Below are 15391 nucleotides of genomic sequence, written 5' to 3'. Positions count from 1 at the left end.
CCTTAAGGGAATGCCCGGGGAAGAAACATTTTTAAGAAACCTACTGTTGTAAATAAAAATAATTTTAAATTGCAATGGTAAAAACTATACTACCAGGGTTTCTTTAACTGGAAATATTCAGTTATCTATCTGTAGTGCGACTGTGTCTGTCTTTGTAGATTCTGTGTTTTCCCTGTTCCAATTACAAGCTTAATACATTTAATAACAAAAGCTACTGTAGAAGTAGAATTTCTATATAATAGAAAAGTGTATGTAAAGAAATACATACAAATCCAGGAATGGAGCAAGAAGATAATAATTATTTATTAATATTAATAAAGGTAAGGAAAATAGGCCATATACCAAAATATTTATATCCGTTGAAGTTTCGCTTTCGGTGGCATCAAGTGTGCCAAAACATTATCAAATAAATGACCGGAATTATGCCAATTTTGGTGGTGCACAACAATGCAAGTGTATAATTTGTGCAGTTACAGTGTTGTACATTGTGGCTTCCAGAACCTGTGATTTTCATGATATGAAGAGTTGCTAATTGGGAAACAGTTTAATTTTCATGGTCATGATTTATTTTTGTCCATGTACTGAATTGACAACTCTCTTCTCCTTTTTGTTTTTTCTGCTTTTAATGACAAAGGAATGGAAAGAAATACTACAATCTGTCATTAGTCATTCAGTGGGCAATAGTCAACTCTTAGGAGAAAACCTAAAAGAAGAATGTCCTAGTTTTTTTTATACCTTTTTGTTGATAGCTCACACTTCTGAATTGCTTTTTTTAAAAATATAAGGATTAAATCTTCTAAATAAGTAATTGGCTGAATGAAATGTTAGGAGGCATATCAGGAAACATATTTTAGTTTGTGTTGGATGGGGTGATACAATCCTTGAAGGTACAAGATAATTTCATAGTTGTAATGTGGTCTTAACTGTAAATGTCCAGTTTTAGAGGCAGTGAGGATGCTCAGTAAAGATTCATAACTACCTTTGCACCTGTTCATGGACATTTCAATGCATGCCTCAATATAATCATGTTTGGAATATTATAATAGGATTATAAAGCGGATTTTCAAAAAACATTAGCTCCAATGTCCTGCTGCTACAGGGCTAATAAACATACATATATTGCAATCCCATCTCATTTGGCAGAACATCAAACGCAGCAGTTAAAATACTAGCTAAAAGAAGAAGAAAAAAGCAAGCCAGAGTAGACCGGAGCACTGATTGATCAGAAACATAAAGGTGTAAAAATGGCACTGGAGTATAAAAGAAAAAGCCTTTGAATATTCCTTACCCAAAGATACTCCCAACAGAAAAGGTTGAGTGTCCCCTACAAGAAGATTAAACCAAGAAATGTCTTTTAAGCTATAATGCTACTTCAAACAAATGATTACAGCAGTGAAATCATACCTCTGGAACTTGCTGGAGACTATCTGGAGCTGATTTCTCAGTTATTATAAGCAAAACACCACACATTGTGACTATTTAAGTGAAAGAATATGGCTATTCCTCCTATTGTGATGTTGCATTAAAGTTTATCCACCTACCTGGTCTCTTCTTTTACTAAGGAGATATGCAAATTGATAATTTCGTTGAAGTCTGAAAACATATCCAGCTGTGATACTTTTTCTCCTGTATTGATAAAGAATAATGCATATTGATAAAGACCTGTACTGGTTTCAACATTTTTTTTTCTTGGACTAATAGCTCTATTCACACCACTGGGCAAGTCATTTCTAATCCTAACCCTTAGGCATTTATGGCTGAAACTACAAAATTGGTTGGACTTGTAATGCTCTGGTGGAGTGATTGTCTTTAAGACTGAATGTTCCACATTGCATGTATATTTGGTTGGAAGGACTTTGTGCAGAAATGTAACTGAAATCAGACTTATTTGAAAAATGTATATATTGTACTTCGAGCAAACTTTTTGTTCTCTTATAGTTGAATATTTGGTACTTCATCTTTGGTAGATTATCATCTCCTTATTCTCATATATTAATTATATACTGGCAATCTTGGCTTATAACCACAACTGGGATCAGAATTTTAATTGCCAAGCAATGTGGTCATTGACTGATCAGGTGACCATCCCAAGTTTACAATCATTTTTATATTGTCATTAAGCAAGTCACAGTTGTCATTAAACAAATGACATGGACATTAAATGAATCATGGGGTTGTTGGAAGCTAGATGGAAGGGAAGGTCACCAATAGTAGTCATATAACTGCGTGACACCACAACAATCATAAATGTTAGCTGGTTGTCAGATGCCCAAATCGTGGCATCATAAGACCGTGCGGATGATATGAAGGTCATAACTTTAAGATTAAGTTGTAAGTTACTGTTAGTTTTTCACCTTTGAAACTCCAAACTCTCATAAAATCAATGATTTAAATTGAGGGCTATGTGTAGTAATATTAACTTATACCACAAGAAATTTTCTAAAGTGATACTGACTAGGAGGAAATATCCTCACTCCAATACCTTTTAATTTCTATGTCAATTTCTATGGCAGGGTGTTTAAGTGAAATGAAGTGTCATCTCCCAAAGTTAAAAGAGAAACTCTTGGTTTCTTTGTTATATACATTTGATATTGCAATTGCTTCAAAATCACCAATAATGTAATTTTGAGAGAGCTGAAGAGAGTTAAAACCATTGGTCCACTTTTGCAAAGATCATTCATTTCAAGTGAATGTTAGTAATCTAAAATCAGTTAATTGATGTAATAAAACTTACTTTATGGCTATTTATGTCTTGAAGGATATTATATATTTGCTCATTCTTTTTACTGAATCTGCCATTGTCCTCACATTCAAAGTTGCTAGTTTATGAAATAAACTGAAAAAATGTAACTTTTTATCTGCACCCAGTTGGCTGGGTGACTACAAGCCAGTCATTTTCTCATAGTCCATCTCATTACACGTGGTTGTTGTTGTGGGGCAAATAGAAGGATTAGATATGTTTGCCACCTTATTTATAAAAATAAAAAGGTATCTTATTCCTTGTGTTGTAAGTTCTTCGGTAAGATTCGAAGAGAAGGCTGATCTGGCTTGTATAACTGAGACCTTGTTGAGTCCAGAGGGAGGCGTTTCTCCTGTAGAAATGTGCCCAGTGGGTTATCAAGCATGGAACGAGTCTAGATCTCAGGGCCGGGGACGAGGTGTGGCTGTTGTTATCAGAGAATCGCAATAGCTTCCAGAGGCACCGTTCAGCAAATCCCCGGCTGTGAGACCCTTTTTCTTAGATTGAGCTCAAGAGATCAAGTGGGATTGCTGCTGCTATAGCAGCCTCCCTGCTGCGTGGCAGCTTCCCTACCCGGGTTCCTGGACCTCACCACAGGGCTGGTGGTGGAATTCCCCAGGCTTATAGTTCTGGGGGATTTCAACCTGCCTTCTCTGGGGTCAAGGTCGGAGGTAGCCCAAGATTTTATAGAAACCATGACTTCCATGGGCCTGTCCCAGATTATCCAGAGCCCAACTAGTAATAGTGGTCACACACCCCGATTTGGTGTTCTTGTCGGAGCAGTGTCTATGTGACCTGGAATTGGTAGACCTCTCCTTGGTCCCCTTGTCATGGTCAGATCACAGTCTGGTGGCAATGAGTTTCTCAAAAGCTGCATACCCCCTGGAGGGAGGCAGGACCTATTAGATTGGTCTGCCCCTGTCGACTAATGGACCCAGTTGGGTTCCAGAAGGAATTTGAGGTTATAACTGCAGATCTATTATGAAGTCCAGCCAGCTCTTAGTCACTGTTTGGAATAGGAAGGTGACTGAGGCTCTGCATAGGATTGCATCCTTGCGACCTCCCCTCACCCATAGACCTCTCTGTGCCCCATGGTATACAGAGGAACTGAGAGGACATCTAGAATGCCGCTGGCGGAAGACAGGAGATCAACTCGATTGAACACGTGTAAGAGCTGCTACAAAGGCCTACCTTGTGATGATTTGTGAGGTGAAGTGTAAATACTTATCCACACTAATTGCGTCTGCAGATAATCACCCAGTGACCCTCTTTAAGGTGAGCTGTCTCTTCCTAGGCAAGGAGGAGATTGAGGTCCACCTGAAGGGACGCGCTGAGGAATTTGCGGATTTTCTGGAAGACAAAATTGCTCAACTTCATTCCCAGTTAGATGCTGGTGTGGTTGCTGATCCAGTAGAAGCTCCTGAGGCAGGTTCTTGCCCTGTTATCTGGGAACAGTTTGACCCTCCTGAGGAAGTGAACAGGATCCTAGGGAGTATGCACCTGTATTTTAGACCTGTGTCCCTCCTGGCTTGTGAAAGCTTCCCAGGAAGTGACAGGCAGGTGGACTCGTGCGATGATTAATGCTTCTCTATAGGAGGGCACAGTGCCCCAGCATTTTAAGGAGGCTATGGTCCGCCCTCTTCTTCTTAAGAAGCCATTGCTGGACTCCACCTGGTTGGATAATTTCCCACCTGTCTTCAATCTTCCCTTTTTGGAGAAGATTGTTGAGAAGGTGGTTGCGCAACAGATCCAGAGGTTTCTGGATGAAACAGATTATCTCGACTCTACCAGTCAGGATTCAGGCCTGGATTTGGGACAGAAACAGCAATGGTCGCACTTTTGGATGATCTCTGGTGGGAATGGGATGGGGGTAGTGCATCAATCCTTGCTCTACTTGACCTATCGGCGGCTTTTGATACCATTGACCATGGGATTTTCCTGGGGCGGCTTCGGGGGATGGGAGTAGGAGGACTTGTGCTGTCTTGGTTCACTTCCTTCCTCTGCGGCCACTCTCAGTCAGTGTTGATAGGAGGGGAGAGAGCAATCCTTGCCACTGCTTTACAGGGTTCCACAGGGCTCGGTACTCTCTCTGATCCTATTCAATATTTCCATGAAGCTGCTGGGTGAGATCATCCGTCACCATAGACTGAGGCATTACCAATATGCTGATGATACTCAACTGTATGTCTCAGCCCATGGTGAGTTAAGTGTTGCTGTGTTCTCCATCTCGCAATACCTGGAGGCTGTTAAGGGCTGGATGGGGAGCAACGGATTGAAACTAAACACTTGCAAGACCGAGTGGCTTTGGGTTTGGGGTTCGTTAGTTCAGGGAGAATTACCACCTTTAGTGTTGGATGGGGTGGCACTACCCCAAACAGACCCTGTGCGTAATCTAGGGGTTTTCCTGGACTCACAACTCCTGTTTGAAGAGTAGGTGGCGGTTGTGGCCAGGAGGGCCGTTGTGCAACTGTAGGTTGTGCATCAGTTACGCCCTTTCCTGGATCAGCGGTCCCTACTCACAGTCATTCATGTCCTGGTCACTTCCTGTCTTGATTATTGCAACGCTTTCTACATAGGGCTGCCCTTGAAGAGCACCCGGAAGCTCCAGTTGGTGCAAAATGCAGCAGCCCACATGGTTTTATGCAGACCCTGGTGTGCATATGTGTCACCTCTCCTGCAGAAGCTGCATTAAGTTGCCGATTTGCTTCCGGGTGCAATTCAAGGTGCTGGTCGTCACCGTTAAAGCCCTTCATGGCTTGGGATCAGGTTATCTGAGGGAACGTCTCTTGCCAGTCACCTGACCCATTAGAGCGAGGAGGCAGGGAATGTTGCAGGTTCCACCCCTAAGGGAGATATACCAGGTGGGACACAGAAGAAGGGCTTTCTCCGTGGTGGCTCTGTCTCTCTGGAACATCATTCCCCCAGAGATTAGAATGTCCCCTCACTAATACTCTTCTGAAAGGCACTGAAAACCTGGTTTTGCCAGCTGGCCAGGGGAACCCAGAGAGGGATGGAGCCCATCCGATGACTAGTGTGATCTTCTGTCATTGGGGAGCGGGGTTGGAGTTGGTTTTTGATTTTTGTTTTGTTTTGGTTTTTGTTTTCCCAAACTTCGTTCTATTGTACTTTACTGATTTATTTGATTCTTTTTGTTAGTTTTTATTGTTTTTATTTTTCTGTTTTAAATATGGTTTTACATTGTGTAAGCCACCTCGAGTCGCCATGGGCATCAATATAAATTAAATAACTAAATAAAGATGTTTAGATCTCTCATTCTTTGTGTTATTCGACTTATTATCCTGGAAAGGATATATTATCTTCCTTTCTTTTATTTTCTCCAGCTCATGAGCCTAATACACAATCATATCTCTTACCCAAGCACTGACAAATATTATAGCTAAAACTTGTGATCCTTGCATTCTTCTGAGCCAAAGATTAGTATATTCTATAGATACGCTCCATATCTATTTCAGTGAGTTGCGTTTCTGGCACCACTTCATTAATTTTTGGAATAAAATATCCTAATAAGTCATTCTTTCTATATTCCACCTGAATGCCTCTGAGCCTTAAGTTATTTCTTCTGTTTCTACCCTGAACATTACCCAAGTTCGTGTTTCATGTTTATAATATCTTTTTTTTTCTAATTCTTCCAAGATCACTCTCAGTATTTATAGCAATGTCTTAAGCACTCTTAGCTGACTGAGCAGTTTCAGAAATCTGTTTAGTTTACAAAAATGCACAAAACAAGAATAAAAACCTTCTTGAAAGCATTTCGGTTAATATAAAAAGAAAAAAGAATGACATTGATATACCATACCGTGTTTTTCACAAAATAAGGCTGGCCCTTATTTTTTTTGACCCCACCCCCAAAAAACGGCTAGCCCGTCTTTTGGGTGACTTAATTACCCCCCCTTGCATCCTCGGGCATATTTATTTATTACATTGCAATGTTAAATCCTGTTTGTGCTTTTCCATCAACTAGTAAAATTGTGGAATTAGATCAACCTCATTATTTCAATCAGGACAATGTTCAGTTTTTAGTTATGTATTCTGGAATTCTTTCTCCTCCTCCATTTCATCTTCATTTCTAGAGAAAAATTCTACTGTCACACTTTCTTACTCTATCCAGATATGACTACTGTATATTCCTTTGCCTCTTTGTAAAGATACTTTGCTGAATATCTCTAGCAATTATTCTTGCAAGCCAGTGAAATTTTTAATTCAGAATTCAAGTCCTTTTAATAAAAGTGGTTCAGGAGGAGAGCAATTGATACAGTATGCCACTCTCGGTAAATTTAGCATTTTTGAGATCTTTGATCTGTATCGGAGGAGCAGGAATACCTGGAATACTATTGGTTGGAGAACCGATAGCAGAAATTTTGAGTAGTTCGGAGAACCAGGAAATACCACTTCTGAGTGGCGCCCCCATCTATTCTCTGCCTCCTGAATCCCAGCTGATCGGCTGGGTCTTCTTTTGTTACCCTGCACAGGAGGACGGACGTGGAAAGCAGGTTAGTGGCGTGGTAATGGGGGATTTTGCAGTAACCTTCCCCTGCCATGCCCACCAAGTCACGCCATGCCCACAAAGCCATGCCACGCCCACAAAGCCACACCACGCCCACAAAGCCACACCTACAGAACCAGTAGTAAAAAAATTTGAATCCCACGAATGATCTGTATGATTTTTGACTTGGCTTACCATGAAGGGCTGACAGTAGGAAGACAATTCAATTATTGGATTTCATTGATCTATGTAGGAGTAGGAAATGTATTTTGCCAGAGGCCAAATTCCCCTAGACAAAGATGTCAAGGATGAATGAATGAGGTTGTTTTTACAATTCTATGACCAGATATTGCATGGAGATGGAGATGTGTACACACAAACACACAGAGTTTTCTATTCTGACAATTCTTCTTGATCAATAATTAAAAAAACAAACATTTTTCACCAAAGGAAACTTGGACTGAAATGCTCATGTATTAAGATCTCTGGCTTATGGCACAACCTCCTTCTGAATTTTCTATAAACTTGGACATTCTCCAAATTATTGATCCAGTTTCTCTTCTACAGTATTGCTAATCAAATGTATGGATGATGACTTTCAGAAGAGAAGAATGAGAGAAGAAGAGTGTAAATCCAGTATAGTCTTCTTGGGCCCAGTTGAACAGGTCCTGGAGGTGTTCAACTTTTCATTGCAATGTTTTATTATACTTTAAAGAACTGCAATGCAAACGTAGCTTGCTGGTCCTTTGAAACCATTTTATCAAATCTCTGTCTCATTTAGCCTTTGCCAGAGGCTGTATTGTGAGGAAGTAGCAAATCTTATGTAAATTATGTATTTTCGAGGCTTGCTGGAATAATAATCATAGAGTTATATTGATGATGTTTGCCATAAGGTGTGAATGTTAAAATACTGCAGGTATTGTTCACCATCTTTAAGGTCTGAAATATGAAATGAGAAAGTAATATATTAGACCCAGGGGGAAAATGTTTTTATTCATTTAGTTACAGATTTGAACTTACTTCAATGCAAATGTCTCACTTCCATACTGTGTGATCATAAATAAGCTTTATTTGCATAAATTTTCACATTAAAATGTTATGCTGGTTTCCATCTCTATAGAGTGAAAATACAAGATCTTGTGATTAAGTTTTAAAATGCCGTAACATCAAGAATGGAATTTGAAGTGGCAATTTTCATTTTGTGTCGAGCTGTAAATCAGATGGTATGATTTTATTCCATCTATATTTTGTGTATGTATTTAATTATACTCTGTTATCTGAGCTGTGTTAATATATTTTGCTATTGAAATCATTTGAAGTAACCATCACAAACAAGTATAATATTTACATTCAGAATCCGCACAAAAATTACTGAAATAATATCACCTTATTAGAAGTATTGCATTTGCCTGAAATCTAGACTATGATTCTTGAAATGTGACCTTTTAAAAAGTCTTATCTTGAATATACTGGAAAAACAGTAATGAGCCATATAAGTATGTTTTTATCTGTGTATGCATGTATGTAATATGTAATATTTTGTTTTAGCGGCGTATCTTCTTAACTTTCATGTAATGGTCCTTTTGCTGTTCATTATAAACTTATATTTTTTAGTATTTTTTAACATTTCAAAAATCAATAAGATGGTATATAGAGCATTCTGATGCAAACTCCAATTCTTTTCATCACCCATTGAAGTTACAGACACATTAAAAAAACAGAGCTTGAACTACAACCTTCTTTTCATAATACACTGGTTTTTAGTATCCCCTATGGATGCCAATACTGTCCATAAATTTGTACCTAGTTTCTTTTTCTTGGGAATATATTGCACATTATATTAGTAAAGAAATTAGTAAACTATGAATAAATGTTAGGAAGAGAAAACAACTATGTGCCACTTTTGAGATTGTTATGGTATTTAATGTATGAGGACTTCCTTCTAATTCAGAAAAAGGACAATTGTAATGGCAGACAATTCTGATAAATCTAAATTTGTTGTACTTGATTATCCAATGATTACATTTCCGTGTTTCACTTGCCCATAGATATCACATTTATAAAGGTTACACAGAATTGTGTAAAATTAGAATCTATTATGGTGGAGATTATAAATCATTTCCAGATGATGTCAAAGTTGGAAGCAATTTGATAAATCTATATGTTTTTACACATTCCATGCAGATTGGAAATCTTATTTATTTTCTCTTAAATAACCCAGAAACAATTTCCAGCGTGAGTCTGCTTTGCAAAGAGAACAATAGGCAATGCAAAGCAATTTCAATATAAACATACAGAAAAACTAGAAAAAATTATTGATGTATTTAGTTAACCTACTAGCAATCCAGAAGAAATAACAAATTATCTCAGCATGTTAATTTAGAATTCTGTTTAATTCTTACATGTAGAATTCTAAGTGGCTCCTTAGGAAATTGGTAATTTTTGCTAATTTTCTCTTAATTTCAGATCTATATTACAAAATTGAAGCCTCATTCATAAAAGTTTATCAACCACCAGCACTGTAGACCTTTTGTATAACAAAGTGCAAGGCCTGGAGGCTATGTGAAAGATTGTGAGAAATGTTGTCTTTAATGAGCTCACTACAAATGAGGCAAGGAAATTCGTTTTACAATTTAAAATATTTTTTTTTTACCTTTATCCCAAACTAGCATTAATGAATGCTTGCCAAAATCTGTGTAGTTCTTGCTTCTTTGACTCTGCCCATGTGAATGAGGCTTGACAAGATTTAGGAGGGGAAATCTATTTTAAACAAATATAATATCAGAGTATTGATTATATACTTTTTTAAAAAAAACACCCACTATACATTCTAATTTATTAATGCAACCCCCTCCTCCAAAGATTAAAATAGAACAATAGCTTTTAAATAAAAATTCCCACTTAAGATCATGTGGAATAATAATAATAATAATAATAATAATAATAATAATATTATTAATATTATTATTATTATTATTAGACCACCCATGCTTTGCTAGGTCAACATTTTGGGGATATTTCCTTACTTAAACAGAAAAAGAATGACTTCAGGTAGACAAAAAAGCAGTAGGAGCTACTTCCAAATTCATGCCAATTTCCCCATTGACTTTTCTTATGGGAATATGGCACACAATATCCAACATCTATCTTCCTTCCTTCCTTCCTTTCTCCCTCCCTCCCTTTCTCCCTCCCTTCCTCCCTCCCTCTGATAGAAATAATATTGTCCCATAGTAACATATTGCTTCTTATTATTCGTCATTTGGAGCTGATGCTGCCAGCCATCATCTCCAAAAGGAAAGAAAAAATAAGTATTGAAAGCATGGTACTGATGGGATTCTGAAATTATTTTCAAACCACCTCCTCATTTTTTCAATATAGTATGTCATGATCGTTAAATTCCAGTGTTGTTTGGTATAATGGGTAGCCACTTCATTGGCAATTGGTACATTACATCTCTCATGTTCAAATGCTGGTCTCCAGTCAGCATCAGTGACAATTCTGGCATGTCTCAAATTTATTATTTTGTAAATTGGGACACAATTTACAGATTTTGTTATCATAGTAGTTTCTCCAATAATTCAGTAATATGCTGAATTACATTATTGTGGAGTATATTTTTATCAATTGTACATTGTCTTGAGGATCTATGAAATAAAGTTGAATAAATTAGACTTGTCAGTTGGGATTTGTCATTAAATGTCTGCTGAAATGATGGATTTACCCTTGAATAATCACAGGATTCCATCTGTTCAATGTTGGAAGGACTTCTTTGGGGTCAAAACATGTCACTTGGAAGATATAGTTGCATTATCGGGTATTTTTCCTGAAACTGTTTGCAGTAGATTCATGATTGTTATATAAATTGAGGGCTTCTGGGATTCTACCAGTTTGGACTGTTTCAGTAGAACTGGTTGTTACGATTCTATGCAGTTTGGAGAACCGGCAAATTGTGGCCCTGGCTGGCCCCGCCCCTTTCCACCTGCCCCTCCCCTCCCTGCCCAGTCACACCTTAGGGTATTTTTTTCCTCCTGATGATCAGCTTTTCCAACGATCAGCTGTGCCGGGATCCCCCTTGGTGTCTTTCTGCTTCACACAAGAGGCTTTCCTAAGGCCCAGGAGGCAAAAAAAGGAGTGTGGGAGGTGCCGCGCAGCCCTCCCCATGCTCTGTTTTTTGCTTCCTGGGCCTCAGGGAAGTGTCCTGGGAGCAAAAACGGCCTTCTGGGAGGCTTCCCTGAGGCCCAGGAGGCAAAAAAAAATGGAGCATTGGGGGGGCGGCGGTGCTGCAAAAAAAGCCATGCCCACCTAGTCACGTGACCATGCCCACCTAGCACTCCCACCTAGCCATGCCCACAGAACCGGTAGTAAAAATATTTGCTGTTTTTTTCCAGAAAATTGGAACACATGATACTGAGGGTAGACTTTGGCCATGGCACCAACTTCAGCAGAAATATTTTATTGTACACGTCATGCACTGTGCCTCACTATCTGTCTTGAGGTTTTGTTGTTGAAGGCAATTATTGTTGTGCTAGCGAATTCTCATAGTAATTCGTTTTGCCACATATTCTCAAGTTGATCTTCCTTTTCCTCCATCTTTTTCTCTTATCCTCATTATGTACCCCTCCTTGTGATTTTGGAGATGAACAGCTCTTATATCCACTCTTTCTTCATCTCTCCTCCTCCTTGCCACATTCCAGTGGTGTTTGATGTCATCTCTTGATCGTGACATCCCCCCCTCCCTTTCGCAGCATAATTATGCTGACAATATTTTATTTTTATTAATTTATATATAATTTAGCAAAATGTTGCATGTTGCTATTCTCAGAACAGTTGAACATTGTGGGATGCTGTCAGAAAAAGTCTTAAAATAGGATCAGATGATTCTGAGGGCTTGGGCAAAACCTGTCTACCTCATCTCCTATAGCCAAAGGAGAGTCGGTCTATACTCAGTTTCAGAGTAGGAAGCAGCTAAAAAAGAAACCGGATGGACAAGGGCTAAGATGTAGAGACTAATATATTTGATTGACACCAGAGAAATCCAAATGCGCCCACAGCTGCTCACTTGGGAACTTTCATCCGTATTTACCTCACAGCTTTGCTGGATAGAAATGTAGAAGAATGAAGTACTATGCATCTGGCTTGACTTTTTGAACAGACATGGGATATATATATATATATATATATGTGTGTGCGTATTTGCATGCCAGAGAAAGGGCACCTAAAGCAATAAAAATATCCAGGCCTTTTTGTTTCATTTTTGTTTCATTATGTTTTATTCATAGGAATAAAATACAAAACAAAACAAAAACCATATATCCAACAGTAACAACAAAAAAAGAAAAATGTATATATAAAAGAAAAAAAAATGACTCAAGCGTCCAATATTAAACTTTTTTTTTACCCTGGCTGGATGCTGTAATTAAAAAAAAACTGTTAAATTCTACTCCCCTTACATAATAGTTATAAACTTTCTCATCCCAATTTAACAAGAATACATTATATAAACAAATATTTCAGATGAGGAGGTCTCTATATATTAATTAAATTGACCCAAGATCTAATATACATAAAAAATAAAATAAAAACAGTCAACAGGTTAGCCTAAATATTACTCTAGTCTTCAAATCCCTCTGTTAACCATCTGTTATTGTATTTAATACATAAAGTCCATAAATAGCTTTCACTCTCTTATAAAGCTGTCTGGTCCATTATCTCGAATCAAGGCAGTTGATTTAGCCATCTCTGCTAATTCAGTTATTTTAAAATCCATTTTTCAACAGCCGACATCTTTCCAGTGTTTAGCAAGTACAATCCTCACAGCAGTCACCATGTAAAGAAGTAGCGTCCCAAATAGTTTTTCGATTGATTTATCCATAATACATTAAAAGAAAAGTTTCAGGTTTTATTAATATTTGTATCTTAAGTATTTTCTGAATCATCACTATAATGATTATTCAGAATGTTTTCACATACTTGCAAGACCACCACATATCATTAAATGTATCTGGATTTTCATTACATTTCCAACACTTGTTAAAAGTCCCTCTATATATTTTTGCTAATCTATCTGGAACCAAATACCATCATTTTACATCATTTTATAAAAATGTTCATTCAAACTGTAATTCAAAGTAAATTTTAGTCCTTTAGTCCATACATTATCCCATTTATCTAGCATTTTATTTGTCTTCCAGGTTCATCTGTAGTAACAGTTTATATACTTTAGCAATCAAGTGGTCATCTCCAGAACGTAAATTGATATCCAATTGATATCCAGTTTTAACTCCTGTGAAAACAAAACTTTTTTTAAAAATCAAGTTTGTTTTGATGACTGTCTATCTACTCTCCCCCCTCACTTCCCCCTCTCAGGCTTCGTGGCAATTATGATGCCACACAAAATAGCTTCAGCCAGGTTCACTTCAGAGTTGACATGAATATCCAGTCCTTTCTTGAAGTATGTTAAAGTCTTTGCTTCTTAAGAGCCACATGATGAAACCACTCCTTGTTGCTGAGTGAGGGAAGAAGTGAGAGATTACAAAACCGGTTAGAAAACTATAACAGAATTTTGAATTTTGAAGTTCACATGACTATAGCAGCAGCACAACAGTACAGCAACAGCCAGTAGCATTGAAGCTGCAACTTCCCCAAATTTCAACCCCTAAGAAGTCACGGTTACAGGTTTTTGGCCCAATTCTGTAAGATAGCCTATTTGAGGTACCTGCTTAAAAACATTGCCCTATGATGCACCATTTAGCCCAGGTAAACATCATGACAAGACTTTTAGTATTCTATCAATTATTTAAAACATGATTGCAAAATCATATTTTGCACCAAAATCAAATGAATTATGATGACCCAGAGTGTAACACAAATGTAACAAAATTCAAAATGTAAATAAATGTCCTTTAATGCCTTCACCTTGGCCCCACAGTTCAATCATTCTCAGTTGGAGATAAAACATATTCAAAAATAGTCTTCAAAAGAAAGCAGTACAGTACGAACTTAATGAGCAGACAGAGGTGAAATAAAAAATAAAACAAACTATAATGAAAGAATTTCCACAACGCACCAGGATAAGTAATTACCAACTTCAAGGATATAACAAGGCACAGTCTGTTGGAAGGACTCCAACCAAGATAATTTCAGCCCAAAATAACACACACTTTGCTTCTAGCAATGCTGTGTTTTAACTGCCTCTTATATACTATTCTCCTCAGCTGCAACCAATGAGGGGATCATGGCCGCTTCCTTTCTCGTAAGCCAAGTTGTTGCCTTCTCCGTTCCTCCCTGCGTGTCCTAGGATGAAGAAGGGATGGGCCTGGTTCTTCCTCTGCCCATCTGGCCTCTGTCCCTCCCAGCCTCCTCCATAACCTCCGGATCCACACCTCCACTCCCTGTTGGCTGTTCCTCCTCTCCCTCAGAGTCTGACTCTACCAAGGGCATGACACGAATAAATTAAAATTTCTAATATGGTAGTTGGTAGTGTTTCTGTGCTATCAATAGGGAGAAACCTTTTTGTAAAAAAAAATACTAAATTATAACTTACAAAAGAACTGTTAATGGGATATTAAAAATGATGTATTGGAACATTAAGCACATAAACAAATGATGAATATCTTCATATACATTTTATCATTTATTAGCCTTTTCTGTTCTGCTCACTTTCCTGTTGCATCACTAAGAATTATAAAATAAGTGCCATCACATTGCAGAGTATTGCTATTACTAGCTGTTGTAACAATGGAAAATATAAAGCAGAACAATTGGATTATAATTCTGAAATCTATTTAACTTTATCCTTGGCTCACATTTTTGGTCTAATTTGGGTATGTATGAAAAATGAGTCATCTTGGTTCTAGTAGACAATATTTTACGTCATAAGTAACCTTAAATTACTAATCAAATTTAAAGAACCCAGCCAACTTTTAGCTTTGGTAATTTGGGGGCCAAAAATCTGATGGCACAGTTTCCTGATATTTTGAAATAGGAAACAAAATGGAACTGTAGTACAAGTCATCATGGTGATACTAACACTTTGATGGTCAAAGTAGAGCAATCATCCAGAGTTATTATGGACATTGATGTAATCTTCCAAAATTATGGGCATCAGGATACAACAGAATTTTAACTTTTCACATATATCTAAAGAT

At 37.7% G+C, this 15391-nt stretch overlaps 1 protein-coding gene and 2 pseudogenes across 1 annotated transcript in view; all 3 read left to right on the top strand.

Annotated features, from left to right (window-relative positions):
- TAFA5 (TAFA chemokine like family member 5) overlaps window positions 1–15391 on the top strand; it is a 311537-nt gene that overhangs the window by 168225 nt on the left and 127921 nt on the right.
- LOC148125544 (uncharacterized) lies at window positions 1645–3647 on the top strand (annotated as a pseudogene).
- LOC148125543 (uncharacterized) lies at window positions 3669–9769 on the top strand (annotated as a pseudogene).

This window comes from Pseudonaja textilis, chromosome 5 (genome assembly GCF_049901715.1).
Source record: "Pseudonaja textilis isolate UNSWEBS1 chromosome 5, rPseTex1.2, whole genome shotgun sequence".
Lineage (NCBI taxonomy): Eukaryota > Metazoa > Chordata > Lepidosauria > Squamata > Elapidae > Pseudonaja > Pseudonaja textilis.
This window is presented reverse-complemented; position numbering and strand designations above follow the sequence as displayed.